Source organism: Mytilus californianus, unplaced genomic scaffold (assembly GCF_021869535.1).
Source record: "Mytilus californianus isolate M0D057914Y unplaced genomic scaffold, xbMytCali1.0.p SCAF_15, whole genome shotgun sequence".
NCBI classification, from domain to species: domain Eukaryota; kingdom Metazoa; phylum Mollusca; class Bivalvia; order Mytilida; family Mytilidae; genus Mytilus; species Mytilus californianus.
The window spans coordinates 12,153,523-12,168,043 of record NW_026262637.1 but is presented as its reverse complement, the minus strand read 5'-3'; the positions used below and the strand labels follow the sequence as shown (position 1 = coordinate 12,168,043).

At 31.9% G+C, this 14,521-nt stretch overlaps 1 pseudogene; it reads right to left on the bottom strand.

The window, feature by feature from the left end:
- Positions 1 to 74: 74 nt before the first annotated feature.
- On the bottom strand, positions 75 to 2,790 carry LOC127725420 (toll-like receptor 4; annotated as a pseudogene).
- Positions 2,791 to 14,521: the final 11,731 nt, after the last annotated feature.

Here is a 14,521-nt window from a genome sequence, read left to right as displayed (position 1 = left end):
AAAGAGACAACGACCCGACCATAGAGCAGACAACAGCCGAAGGCCACTAATGGGTCTTCAATGCAGCGAGAAACTATAGCCTATTTTAAAATCAATAAATAGGCGAAGATACATTTTCAACGATTTTTAAACTGCATGTTTTACATAATGTATCGTCAGAAGTGGTTTTTGTTCAACTTCGCATTGGTTATAATTTATACCTTGCTTAAATTAAAAGGAATCAGTAAACAATGCCATTCGCAGTTTGTTCCAGCCAGTCTCGTTGTCACCCCAGTCTATTATAGTGACATTCTGTAAAATGTCATCTAGTTCATGAGGAACGCACGTAGTTGTAGCTTCATTTACAAGGATGACTATCTTCTGCAAATAAGTTCTGCATTTTTCAAAAATTGCATGTTTGCTACCAGCAATAGCATTTGCTATTTCATCTGCTTTTGCTAATCCAATTTGGAAATCCCGGTCCTCTACGCTTACTTTCATGCGCCATGAACTCTCTATTCTCTGAAGAAAATCGCCTTAAACCCATTGAAGCGTGTCGTCTGCAGATGACAGGTAAATATCGTAATTAAATTTTCTTTCTAATTTATGTTCTACGACTCTTTTAAAGTTACGATATATCCAAAAAGTTATTTTCCATCGAAAATTGAAAATTACTGCAAGCGGAACAGTGAAAATGACGAACGCAACAAGAAGCCCCATTCCTAGGCGCAATCAAGTTTTGCTATTGTAGTTGTAGTATAGTGTTCATGATATCGTCTGCAGACAACCACTGTGTTACTTTCCGATCCATTTGTCAATGTGCAGCTGAAGTTTTATTGACCCGATCAAAAACGACATTTGTGCTGAAGAGCCACCTTATAAAATCTGACGTGTCGCAAGTGCATTTAAGACTGTTCCCTTCTATAGATAAATACAAATTTCCTTCATAACTTTTCTCATCCATCCAATCTCTAAATGTTTTATTGATTGTTTGAAGGCGGTTGTAACTAATATCCAGTTTACTTAAGTGAGGTAAATCTATCACGGTTATAGGTATAGATGGAAGTAAATTGTGTGCTATATTGACAATTGACAAATTTGAGTTTTTTTCAAAGGCATCTTCATCTAGATACCATAAGTTGTTGTATGATATATAAAGTCTCTGCACGACCGCACATAGTTGAAAAAACTTTGCCATTCTTTCCAACTGTTAAACTAAGCATTGCATTTTATAAAATTGCAGTTTGGACATTTTCAAAAACCGGTACCGACATCTTATGAATTAGAATACTTGCGTTAAGACCTGAAATGTCCATATATTTAACATTAAAAGGAGTACCGGAATATATTTCATTGACTGTTTCATCTGCCAGTATGATAAATCTAAGTATCTGATATTATTTACATTAGCTACAAATAACTTTTGTCCCGTCTGTCGATACGATGTCATATAATGAGAAACACGGAGAAAAGTAAGATTAGCAGGTAAATAAATCTTAAATTTATATTCCTTATCCATTTGAGCTTTTTCTAATATCGGGTTGTAATCTTTATATACATTTGTAGTTGCAGACTTAATTTGGCAGCCTTTCCTATATACCTCTCTTGCATATGACATGTATGAATGATTGTCCAGCACGTCTATGTTGCAATATTCAATATTATTGAAGTTAATTGCATTATACGACAAGTCAAAAATTTTACATTGATAGCTATCTTCATAAGTATTATCAGTTCTATCAAATGGGGTCCTAATGCTAATGAAAATCGGTTGCCTGAAAACACAACATTTTCTAGACATTCGGGAAATTTCAGTGCAAGTAGAGAACTTTGCTCATATCCTACAATTTCACATTCTGCTCAAACTAAGGTTTTAACACAAATATGCATCGAATAATTAATCATAACACGAGTTATGAAAACAGATTTAGGAACACGAGGACTGATTTGTTTGAATATAATCGAGGTCATTCTTGTATGCTTGAAAGAATATAGAAGTTTTAAAGCATCTTCTAATTGTATAGCTACTCCTTCCATATTTAATATCTTAAGTCATGGAAACAGCTTTAAAAAATCTGCTTCTACAATCGATATTTTACCGAAACATTCTAGAAAGTAGATTGAAGTTATTGTTGATGGTAAATCAACTAATGTGTCATGTTTTAAATAGCATCGTGCCAACTTTATTGTGTTTAGTTTCAATAAATTTTCAAACCCGCTCAAATTGAATACAGGGTTTTGCACAATATCTATTTATAAATCGGTTAAAAAAGAATAGTTTCCAAAGTAGGGATAAACCCTTGGTTTTGATATATCCAACGTATTATTTATATTGTATCTGATATCTAAGTGTTGTAGACGTAATAACGGTTTAAGCACAATGTCAAATATTTTAGAAAATATGTTAAGTTGGTTGTGCTTCATTGAAAGCCATCGTAATCTTTTCAAACCTTGAAATGCATAGCCATCTAAAATATCAATATTAATAAAATCCATTGTCAGTGTTGTCAAATTGGGAAAAGATTCAAAAACATGGTTTTATTATACTGGAAATTTGATTATAGCTCAGATCAAGACCTGATATACTCAATGGTAAACCTGTCGGAACATCATGTAACTTCAGTCTGGTGCAATTTGCAATTGTTTGATCACCGTGGTGTACTATCTGACATTTAAGTGCAAACCCGGTAAAATTAATCAACGATATGATAAGGTAAACTAATGTCGGCATGTTTAATATTGTATAAATCACAAATGATATCTGCAATATTACAGACGGGATGACACTTGAACTAAACAAAATGTAGATGGTTCCTGAAAAAAAAACATGAAAAGAATGATTTACATAGGCTTATAATGTGAGAACCAAAATAAAATAGAGATTATTACATTTTGATATTTAAATATTTCGATAAAAACTCAATCTAAACTGTTTTGTCGTTGTGACTCTATATTCATTGACTAAATAAACCAGCGTTATTTCTAATTGCACAGCTTCTTAACATGTTATTGCTAAGAACCGCTAACAGAGCGATTTTTTATCTTCGGAGGGCGCTATATATATCATGAATTTTGGCTGTTCTAGATAACAATTTTAATTGGTCGAACAATTATGGACTTTCTGATCCCAACCTTGGTAAAATCTACGTGTTCCACGTCCAGAATGCTTTAGGAAACCGGTAGGAAACTATATTTTGTGTATTCAGTTAGTGACGTTTCGAAGTATACAAATACCGGTTTGTTTGACCACGTTCGTCTGCATCCGTTTAAAAATTGGACAATAGACACCAACAATCCTATTTTTATTTGACATTGATTATTCGTCAATGTTTTACAACCTCATGGTTTGATCAGGATTACAAATATTATGGACAAATGGAAATTACTCATGAAAAAGAAAACAAAATCGTTTTATTGTATTAAAACAGTGTGTAAACATTACTGTACATAATATTTCTTTGATAATGAACGAACCCGGTCATTTGTCAATGATGTAAGTATGGGTGACATATATTGCAGGAGGTAAGGAGTGAATTTGTCATCTTTATGAAGCTGTCTTATTTACTTGAAGGTATGAACCCAGCTTTTGATGTTGAGAATAACCAGCTGGTGGCGTTGGGGTCATGTTGTGTAAAAATTGTCAGTCAGGGCTTTAAATATATTTTGTTTTTAACACAAGCTATATATTGAATTGAATGGTGGGTAAATGTTGAATAATTGAATTTTGTCAAATATTCATCTTTTCTTAAAAAATCCAACCACTGTCTTGCCACTTCAAATGGTTGCAGAACGTAAAACAAACGATGTTAGGATTTACGGATTACCATGTGATCATTGATGATTAGCAAAATCCATACACTACAGTAATCTATTTATTACTACTGAATGATATATATTGAAAAAAAAAATATTAAAAAAGTCTATTTTGACTTGTTTTCAGTGAACAAAATAAAAGAATCAAAGAACCTTAATGAGCAAACTCAAAAATCAAATGAAAAAATACGCAAAGAGTACGACTAGCATTCTAACTTTTAAGTATGCTTGTTTTCTGCAATGATTTCAAGGAGTAAAATTGTTTTACATTACGTTCTGTCCATTTGTAAGCAGTGAAGTGTAAATTCTGACATAAAAAGTACATTTTAACCTTTTTAGATACCGCCTCCTTCGGATTAAATGTTTCCCTATTTCAGATATTTGGTGATTATCAATTTCATTTGAGATGTCGATAACAGGAAATCTTCATTTAAATTTTTAAAATGGAGGACAATAAAATCGAAAAGTTTGAAGGGGAACGAAAAAACATGACATCAAAGGATATAGGAAGTCGACATTCAAGGACATCCATATCTTTACATATTATGAATAATAACCCCCTATTTTGGTTCTAAAACCTATCAAACAATTGAGAGTTATTATAACCAATAAACACAGAAAAAACGACAATGTGTTTTTTTTATACGCTGACACTGTACTTCTTACCAACTGGATTAAATGATAAGGTTGAGGAGATATTTTCTGTCTTTTTCCAAATTATGTAATAACTCACGAAAGGTAAAATTGTTAAAAACAACAGGGTGTAGAAGCTTCAGATAACGTGATTTTATTTATACCGGTCAATATATAATCAACAGCTAAAGTCAGTTCAGGACTAACAAAACAAGTTTGTCAGGGCAAATATTTTATAAAATCTAAAATAAATATGAAGTTTATTTATTATTTGGAATTTCAATTTATTCTCTGGATTAAACTAGTTTTGAGAGTAATGAGACCCACTTTCTTATCACTCAATTGAAAAGCAAAAGACATAGCAAATGAGAATAGACTTTACTTCTTGATTGTATCAAAAAAGGGTTATCCAAAATCGTTTATCTTCCAAAATAGAAGAAAAAATACACAAATACAAATAAAAACTATTATTTTAAATGCAAATTTCTCAGGGAAAATAGTGGGTGGACAAAACGTATAAAGACGATTAACGTCGCAAATTTTCCCATGCATATAATTGTTCCTATTTCAGTTATTAATTTAAGGACAAACATTCATTCAAACAAACAAACAAACAAACAAACAAACAAGCAAGCAAAAAAATAACCGGGAGCAAAACAAAAAACCAAACTACGGACGAACTGTCGATCAAAACGTCAAGGACATCAACAGAAAAAAACTAGAAATGCAGACCAGAAAAAGAATTTAATGTCATATTCCCTTTTGTTAAATTTTATCTCACTGAGAATTCGGGTGGCTGAGATTGAATACATAGCAGAAGACACGTATTCTCGGCTTTACTCCTTTTGGGGTTCATTCGATTCCCTCAGTTTCTGTTTGTTACCTTGATTTGCCTCTTTCTAATTGATTTACGGGATTTGAATACTGTAAATTCAGAAATTATTGCGATGTTTTTATTATTGCGAAAAATGCGACAGGTATATAATCGCAATAATTTAAACTCGCATTTTGAAATATTTTATATGAATTAAACAGGATTTTTCTCAATATCGCAAACATTAAAATCGCATTTTAGTCTAAAATGACAAAATCGCAATAATAAATGCACGCAATAATTTCTGAATTTACAGTATTGATAAACTACTGTCGCCCTAATTAATGACAAATTTAAATGCATTAAAATTGTGACCCGCCATGACATTTTCAGGCTTATGGCGGTAAACGTCATAAGCAGAAAACGTCGAAGTAAAGTCACGTAACGTAATCGGGACACCTGTTATTGAATGTCCAATTATATCATGCGGTAAAACAAAGTTTCATTTTTTTATAAATTGAGGGAATTTTATGATAAAATATACATAACAAGACGATTACGTACGTAAAATTAATAATTTACGTTAAAATCCCTTTTAGAATCGCGTCCTTAATTCACACAACTTACCCCTCTGATTTCATTGGGTTAATCACTTTCTCCTGAATCATTTATATGTTTCCGATTATACAAAATGGTTGAAATTCTATCACCATTGCGAGATATTATTCAGAAAATAAAGTACCAATAATTATAACATTCCCGAATCAGATTGCAGCATGAACACAAAGTTATTGGAGTAAATCTTATTGTTTCATATTGTAAGGGAAAATATGAACTTAATATGTATGGACATATACCGGTACATGTAAATCAAGCAAGGTATATCTGCCCATTAGGACCCCAATAGTGTCTCATCCCATGTTTTTCATTTGTTATTTTTTTTATCAATGAATGTCTTAGAACTACTGAAACAAGATGTATGTGTTGTTGAAAGCTTTCTTATATCCCTTTCACCTGCATGCCCGAATATTATTTTTCATGCTGTTAAATTTTTCATCTTACTCGGCATTAACAGATCTTTGATTCAATAGTTGAACATAAGAAAGCATATCAAATAATACACAGCTTATTGATGTTTTATTATTTACCATGGCAATTACTTTCAAAGCATTAATGTTTAAGTCATTATTATTTTGATTGCAAATTCAAATACATTGTTGCTAAAATTCTTCGGTTATTTAGTTATTAAGCTACAATATTACATTTTGATGAATTAAAGACTTCATCTTTCATCCGACCCCCCCCCCCCCCCAATAAAATAGAACAAAAAAAAAAAAAAAACGATATGACACGGCAACTATAATAGATGAACATACAGGTGAAAAATTGAAGAAAAAAAATTAAAATTTTATCAAAATCGAAACTAACAAAAATGACCCTTATTCTGTTATTTTGAAGAATTTAGCAAGATAACTTGTCAGGGTGTTTTGAATCAAAGTTTACTACATAGAAATGCAAAAAACCCATTTAGATCCTGGTACCTTCATAAGCCTGACAATCTCATGGCTGGTCACATATGCCTTTTGCAATATTCAGATTTAATCGGTACAATAGTATCATAGGTACATAATTATGTATATATTGTTTGTCTCTTTATAGTGATAACAGTATTACAACACATTTTAATTTAGTGTGTACAGCGTAATATGATAGCAAAGATACATTTTTGTTCTCACTTTGTAAATGTGATTCATTATAGATACCGAAAGCAGAAATAAAGAATAGTTATTTTCTCTTTTTTAGAAGAACATAACGTTCTTTACTTTGATGTTTACACATGTTATGTAAGCACTCATGCTAACATTCTTTGAGTACTTTTCGACTTCCATAAATCTTACATTATTTGAAAATATGTATTATTTAAAGCCAATTGATACGTCAAAATATAGACTGAAAGACTGGAATTGATTATTTATACACCAACTACGTGTAATAACATTATGAATATTAAATTTGCACGTGATATGTCAGTAAAGTTTTATATTGGTTTTGTTTGCATGCTGGAATATCAAAATTTTCGCAACAACCTTAAGGCGAAATAAACCAGAAAACTGTAAACAGTATTCATTAATTCAAAAGCCATGCTCCGAGAAATTTCAAGGTTTGCTACAAAGATACAGGACTATAATTGTCAAAATCTCTCCTTTTATGTCTAAGACTATTGGGCTATAACATGAAAATCCCCAGAACTTATCTTTGACTACGGGAAATACCAAAATGAATATAATTATTCTCATAAAATCTAGATGAGAGTTCACAATGAAGTTATGTAGTAAAGATTACGTAATGTTTCATTGAAATCCAATTCAGTTTTAGGAGGAGTTGAGAAACAGGATGTGTACTGTCTTAGATTAAAAAGAAAAGCGCACAATGTTACCGACAATTTTTTTGAAAATTCTATTTTTATCATTTAGTGTGTGAAAGCTAAGACAAAATACAATACTGTAAACTTGTTGCTTCAGTGACACATGATATAGCTAGGCATCCATAGTCATTTATTTAAACAGCATTTATTTACCGATGTTTAAAAATTCCATATATCGGCTAAGAAGACAAATAAAAATAAAAAAGAAACAAAAACTGAGGGAACTTCAAAAGGAGTGAGACCGGGTTCGTAAAAAGGGGAATCGTCTCCTGTTATACATTCATCACCTGATATGCGAAACTTGTGCTAGTGAGTTGAGACGTATCGTGTTGGTCAACCAATTTGTTGAGGTGACCGTATAGTTTATGAAGTGTCGATTTCAGTCGTTGTTTTCTAATAATCTCTTTGGACAAATTGTTGTGTAAGTTGCAAACCATTGACAATGATGTCTGTTTAATGTGGTCATGCGCGACCCAAACGTTTTAATTGAGACATGCTGGAATTTACTGCTGAGAAATGGGAGTTGAAAATTAAGTTACGCAGCCACGTCCGGTCAAAATAGGGACGTTAAATTCGATATCTCGTGTTTAGAAAGTGTCACGCTCCTTGCGAGACAAGGTACGTATAAAAGAATCACCAAGTTTAAGTATGTTTAAAAGTAGACTAGGCAAATTTTATAGGCATGATATATTATTTGGACCTTTCAGTTATGGGATAAGGAAATATAAAATCTGTTCAGTCCATTTTTTTGTAGTATCCTTTTGGTGTGGCTCGGTATTTATACATTCCGCTATTGTGTTATTGTGCTATGGTCATGTTTTGTATTCTTGTCATTCATTTTTGTTTATGTGCTTTGTCTATATGCCATTTTGGTTTTCTTTGTTGACATATTTGTTTGTTTAATTTAGTTTTTGAATATATATCCATGACATAACATCATTATTTTTCCTATACGTCTTTAAATACATATAGTTTAAAAAGGGTATTTTGTAAAAACAATCTAATTACTCAATCGGATTTAAATGGCAAAGTCAAATCAACTTTGGTTGTCAAACATTCCAGTTATTATCATTATAATAACTTAATTATCAGCATACTATAGCCGTGTTAAAAATATGACAATGAATTACACTATCATACAGAAGAACTGAGGAATAATGAATTAAGGACACAGACACTATCAATGTTAAAAGACTACAAATCTTTATCACTGCAGCTTTAATGAGATATATATACATGTTAGACACATACATGTTGTGTTAATATGATATTTGTTTTTTTTCTGCGTGTGTGTTTTTTTTTGTTGTTGTTGTAAATCACAAGAGGACAGTTATGTTGAAAATAATACATGTAACAAATAAAAGAATCCATTTGACATTCATATACTGTACACAAATCTTTTTGCCAAATAACTTAAAGTGTTCAGGAAGGGAAAAATTGTCGAACAAAGTGTTTTTCGTCCGACATTTGTTTTATTCAAAATAAAATGAAACTTACAACAACATATACGGGGTACAAAAAGACGCGAGAGTCGTTAACCGAGGTTGAACCTTTTGAATATAAAAAACAAATAAAAAAACGTGAGTGAATCGCATGCACTCCAAAAGGAAAACGAGACGAATTGCGTAGACAAGAGAAGCGTCTTCTGCTACAAATGTATTATTCGAATCTAAAATCTGTCAAAGTAGAATGACAGAAAATAGGACATGTTTGGTAAAAAATTACAGATCAGAAATTTGTTCTGTTGTCATGAGATCCACGACCATTAAACATGTATCTAGTGGGGACACATCGTATTGGTCATCCGATTCGTGATGGTGACCATAAAATTTGTAATTTGATTCCTCCCTCCTAAAACCCTTCTATTGCGTTATAAGCACATCCATTTTAATGAATCCTTATAATTTAAAATGTTCTAATGAAATATGGGAAGTTGACAATTGGGAAACTGGTAACGTAGCGTTTGTCATATATTCTAGGTTGAAGTCGTTCAATTGGGTCCACAATATAAACAAAAAAGGGTGCGTAAGCCAGCGACGTCAACGATCGACATATATAAATAAAAGTCGTATTATTCTTTACTTTACTTTCTAATATAGTACAGAAAACTGTGCCATGTCCATTTGGGAACGGTCCATGATGTTTACTTGTTTTTATTTATAGGTCTTTTTGATCGAGTTAAGCCATTTCAATTGATATTTTATAGTGGGTCTTTTTTATGTTGTAATGTTACACTACTGTTTTGGGTTAGGGTGAAGGTTGGCGCCTGTTAAAACGTTTAAACCCGCTGCATTTGTATGCATCTGTCCTAAGTCAGAAGCCTGTTATTCAGTGGTTGTCGTTTGTTGGTGTGGTTTATAAGTGTTTCTCGTTTCATGTTTTTATATAGATTAGACCGTCGGTTTTCCTGTTTGAATTGTTTTCACACTAGTCATTTTGGGGCCCTTTATTGATTGTTGTTCGGTGTGAGCCAAGGCTCCGTGTTGAAGGCCGTACTTTGACCTATAATTGTTTACTTTTTATACATTGTGACTTGGATAGAGAGTTGTCTCATTGGCACTCATACCACATCTTCTTATTCATATTTCAAGTTTTGTAAAGATATGTTGCGGCGGATTGAGGCGACGAAAAATAAAAAAACGTAAGATTTCCCATTTTTCGTTAGCTTTAGTTGTTTGAAATGATGTTCATCGGATAAAGCGGCATAACACAGATCTATATTGGTAAAAAAATTATTTGTTTAGTACTAGGGTTAGTCTTTTAATGCAGGTAACCAAACCAAAAAAAAAAATAAAATAAAAATGAACAAAATCGATACGTTAAAATCTATAATAAAGTTGTATTAGTCATTTAATGTGTTTTGATGCATAATGCTATTTATTGACAACAATATGCTATTTCTTTTGCAAATTTTTAATTTTTAGTTTAAATGCCTGTTTACCGTACCTCTCATAAACACTGACAATACTTGTGAATTGTGTGTTGAAGTGGATATAGCAAAAAGAAAAAAAAAATACAGTTGTAACTTCGGTGTTATAAATTGATTTGAAAAAAGATAAAATAATATATGAAAATATAAAATGTAAGGACAAGATGGCGTTAATATTTCTACCGGTTTACATCAAATATTATGACTAACCTGTTTCGTTGTGCCGACTAATACATATGAACTGTAATATAGACGACGCTACTTATAAATCACTTTTCATCATTCAGTACTGTAGTTTATGATATTTATTGAAAATGAATACTGAACGTACAGCGGTGCTATGATCAAATAGACATTTAATTGGTTGTTTATTGTGTACAAAATGCATGAATTGAAATTAAATTTGAAAAAATACGTTTATTAACGATTCTTTAAAAACTTAAAATTGAAAGGTAGTATCACAAATTTGAAATTCATCAACAGAACAATATTAACGGAATACCTGTACTGTATTTGCAGAGTTACCTCTGTCAGTTGGTGATTAGTCAAAAGTAACCAACATATCAGAATGAGCTATAAATACAATTATTGTAAAAGCAACAAAATTTTTCAATTAACTAATCAACACATGGTTTAATTCTTCTGTAGTCCGTATGCATTCTTTTCAATTTACATTAATTTAGTTAGCATCGGGCTGACATAGAACAATGGATATATGTGAATAGATATAACTTAGTAATTTAATATAAACCTACAATACATTGTAGACCCAAAAAAGGATACTCAATATCTAATACCAAAATAAAATAAATCAGGAGATTTGGTAAAGTTGATATTGAGACACATACCCATAGATAAAGGCAACAGTAGTATACCGCTGTTCGACAATAGACCACAGGACAAAGATGTAAACAATTACAGGTAAACGTACTGCCTACAAGAACGAACATAAACCAATTTCGTATAGTAATCTATAACATGGTCCTACGTAAAAAATAATGTACATTTCAAATGAAATAGGAAAGGCCTGATTCCTACTTCAACAAAAACAAATATATAGAAGAGAAAGGCAAATATATACGACAATCATGGATTACAGCTTCCTGGTTTTGTACAGGCATATAAAAAAAAATTGTTTTTAACATTTTTGTGAGTGTTCATATCCCCCCTCAACTGAGACAGTAGTCAAGTGTGAGATCAGAAGACAAAAAGTATGAAACATTGGACAACCCTGATTTAAAAAATCACCAACAAAAGTAGAATAGAATAAGTTGTAGTTAACATTTATTAAATCTGAATACAATCCAAATGAATTGTTAAATGAAGGACGACGATGAACTATGGGAACATTTTGATGTTTTGCTAAATCATCAATTTCAAATCAGTGTTAAAACTTGTTCACCTACCATTTAGTCCATCTGAATTGTAAAATTGTAAGCTGCTCCATTTCAAGAGTGAAATGTAATACATTTTGGTTTCAGAATATGAACAAGAACGTTTTTGTTTTGTCGTCTTTGCAATCATATTCAAAGCATGCAACTGTTGGTTGAATAGTTATGATGAACAATTGGAGTATATATGTAACACTCTCAAACGTGTTCATTCCGCCAAACGTTTCCGATTCCCCCAAATGTGTCTATTTCGCCCAAACGTGTCCTCAAAATCACAAATCACCCAAACGTGTCCGATTGCACATCCCCAAACGTGTCCAATAATTGTTGTTTGCCAAAACGTGTCCACTTTAAAACGCAAGAACGTCACAAAACTTTGAGCGCTAATATGTCCTCAGCGACGTCAATAACGTTTACGGTATTTCAGTGAAGAGAGACAGACAAGAGAAATAACTTTGCATGTATCATAAGCATCCCTGATACCAGCCTCATAATTTATAATCGTTAGAAAAACATGTACATGTGTATTACTTAAAGGTAAGGTTAAAGTACGTTACAAACAGTATGCGTAACTTACAAGATGTGAATTTAGATTATTTTAAATGTGCATTATCGTTTTAACTGTCACATTACGTTAAATTTATTGTTAGCAAGGTAATAATCGACTAACAGAAAATAATGGATTAACTGATTGTTGCTATTTTAACTTTTGTGGAAATTAATTCATGCATATTTAGGACAAAATGTTGATTGACTGCTGGATGCTTAACGTCCAATGGCAAATATTTCATGCATGTTTAGGACAACATATTGACAAAAAAAAAATAATAGGTAGGACACGTTTTGGCGTTTTCAATATATGGACACCACAGAGAATTCACAAAAAGGAGACGTCTAGGCTTGAATTGGACACGTTTGGGGGATTGGACACGTTTGGGTGGTTTTAATGAAACGGAAACAATTGGGTGTTCACAAAAATGACACGTTTTGGTGCCTTTTAGGAACTAGATATTTGTTTGCAGTTCAGTGACGTCATATGGACACGTTTGGGAGAATCGGACACGGTTGGGTGAAGGGGGGGGGGGGGGTGGGGGGGGGGGGGGTGGACACGTTTCTGAGTGTTACATATATGTCCAAACAATCAGTCTGTATCTGGAATCCGTAGCCAGCACGACAATGGTCCAGAAAATAGAATATTCGATATTGTGTGTAGGGTAGGTATCGGAAGAACTCCGATATTTCAGTGGAGTGAGACGATGATGATTTACAAAAATAATAGGCTTAAACTTATTAACAAATTAATTAAAGGTTAAAGTTTATATACATAGCAAGGTCGAGGGTAGAAACATAATTTAAGAGATGGGAAGATAATTAATAGTTTGAAATGTCAAATATTTTTAAGCTACAAAACATTTTTGATTCAGATATACCTGCGAATAACTCAAAAACACATTTCATTTCTCTTTCAAACCAGGAAGATATGTTATAGTTGAAAAAAGTTAACGGAAGGAATGTAACAAGTTCCGGAAACAATACTTAAAATTCTTGCTTGGTGATATATAGTATTGCTGAATAGATTTAAGTCTTCACATATATGTATATATAATAATTTTGAAATAAACAAAACGCAGATTGGACAATTCAAACGTGGCATTTCTCACTCATATTTTGCTATAACGTTTTTCATAAATCAAGAACATTTAGGAACTGTCCTTTTAATTGTTCTGTTCAGCTGAACTAGATTTATTGATATTAGTTTTGAAAATACTGCTGTTCTTTGAAACTGGTAATTTTTGTCATTCCAAGATGCATCAACTTCGAGCATTTTTGATACGGTATTATTTAGTTTATAAGTGTTTGTATTGTATAGTCTATAATTCTGGAATTAAAGAAACAGTTGGTTTTCTGAAATGTTTTACTTGTACAAGGAAAAGCTATTTTAGTTTTTAATTTTAAACATATGTTATTAATAAACACCACCCGTTACATAAACCCTGAGTTGTCCGAGGAAGCAACTTAGGAGATTACCGTATTATTACAGAATCTCATTTGCCGGGGAAATGCAAATGAGAAAAACTACAATTATAAGTAATGATATACTACTTATATATTTTCTACATCAGGAAATGCCTTTACCAAGTTAGGAATATGATAGTTGTTTTTCTTTCGTTCGATTTGTTTGAGCTTTTGTTTTTTGATATTCGATAAGGGACTTTCCGTTTTGAATTTTCGCTGGAGTTCGGTATTTTTGTTAATTTACTTTTTATGCATCACAGCATATTACATCAGTTGGTCAAATTATTCCTTTTATCGTTGAATAGATATCCTTTACACAAACCTCCTGTATCCTAAACAAATTCGCTTTAAAAAGCAATGAAGGAAACGTTATGAAACAACATTTACGTAAATGATTATCCCATATAAAGTTATAATGTTAATTTATTTGTTCACAGTTTTATAGTTACAGAGTATTTCTTTAAATTGTACCTACATATTTTAGTTTCGCACTATATTTAGATTTGGTGATGAAACTTCAG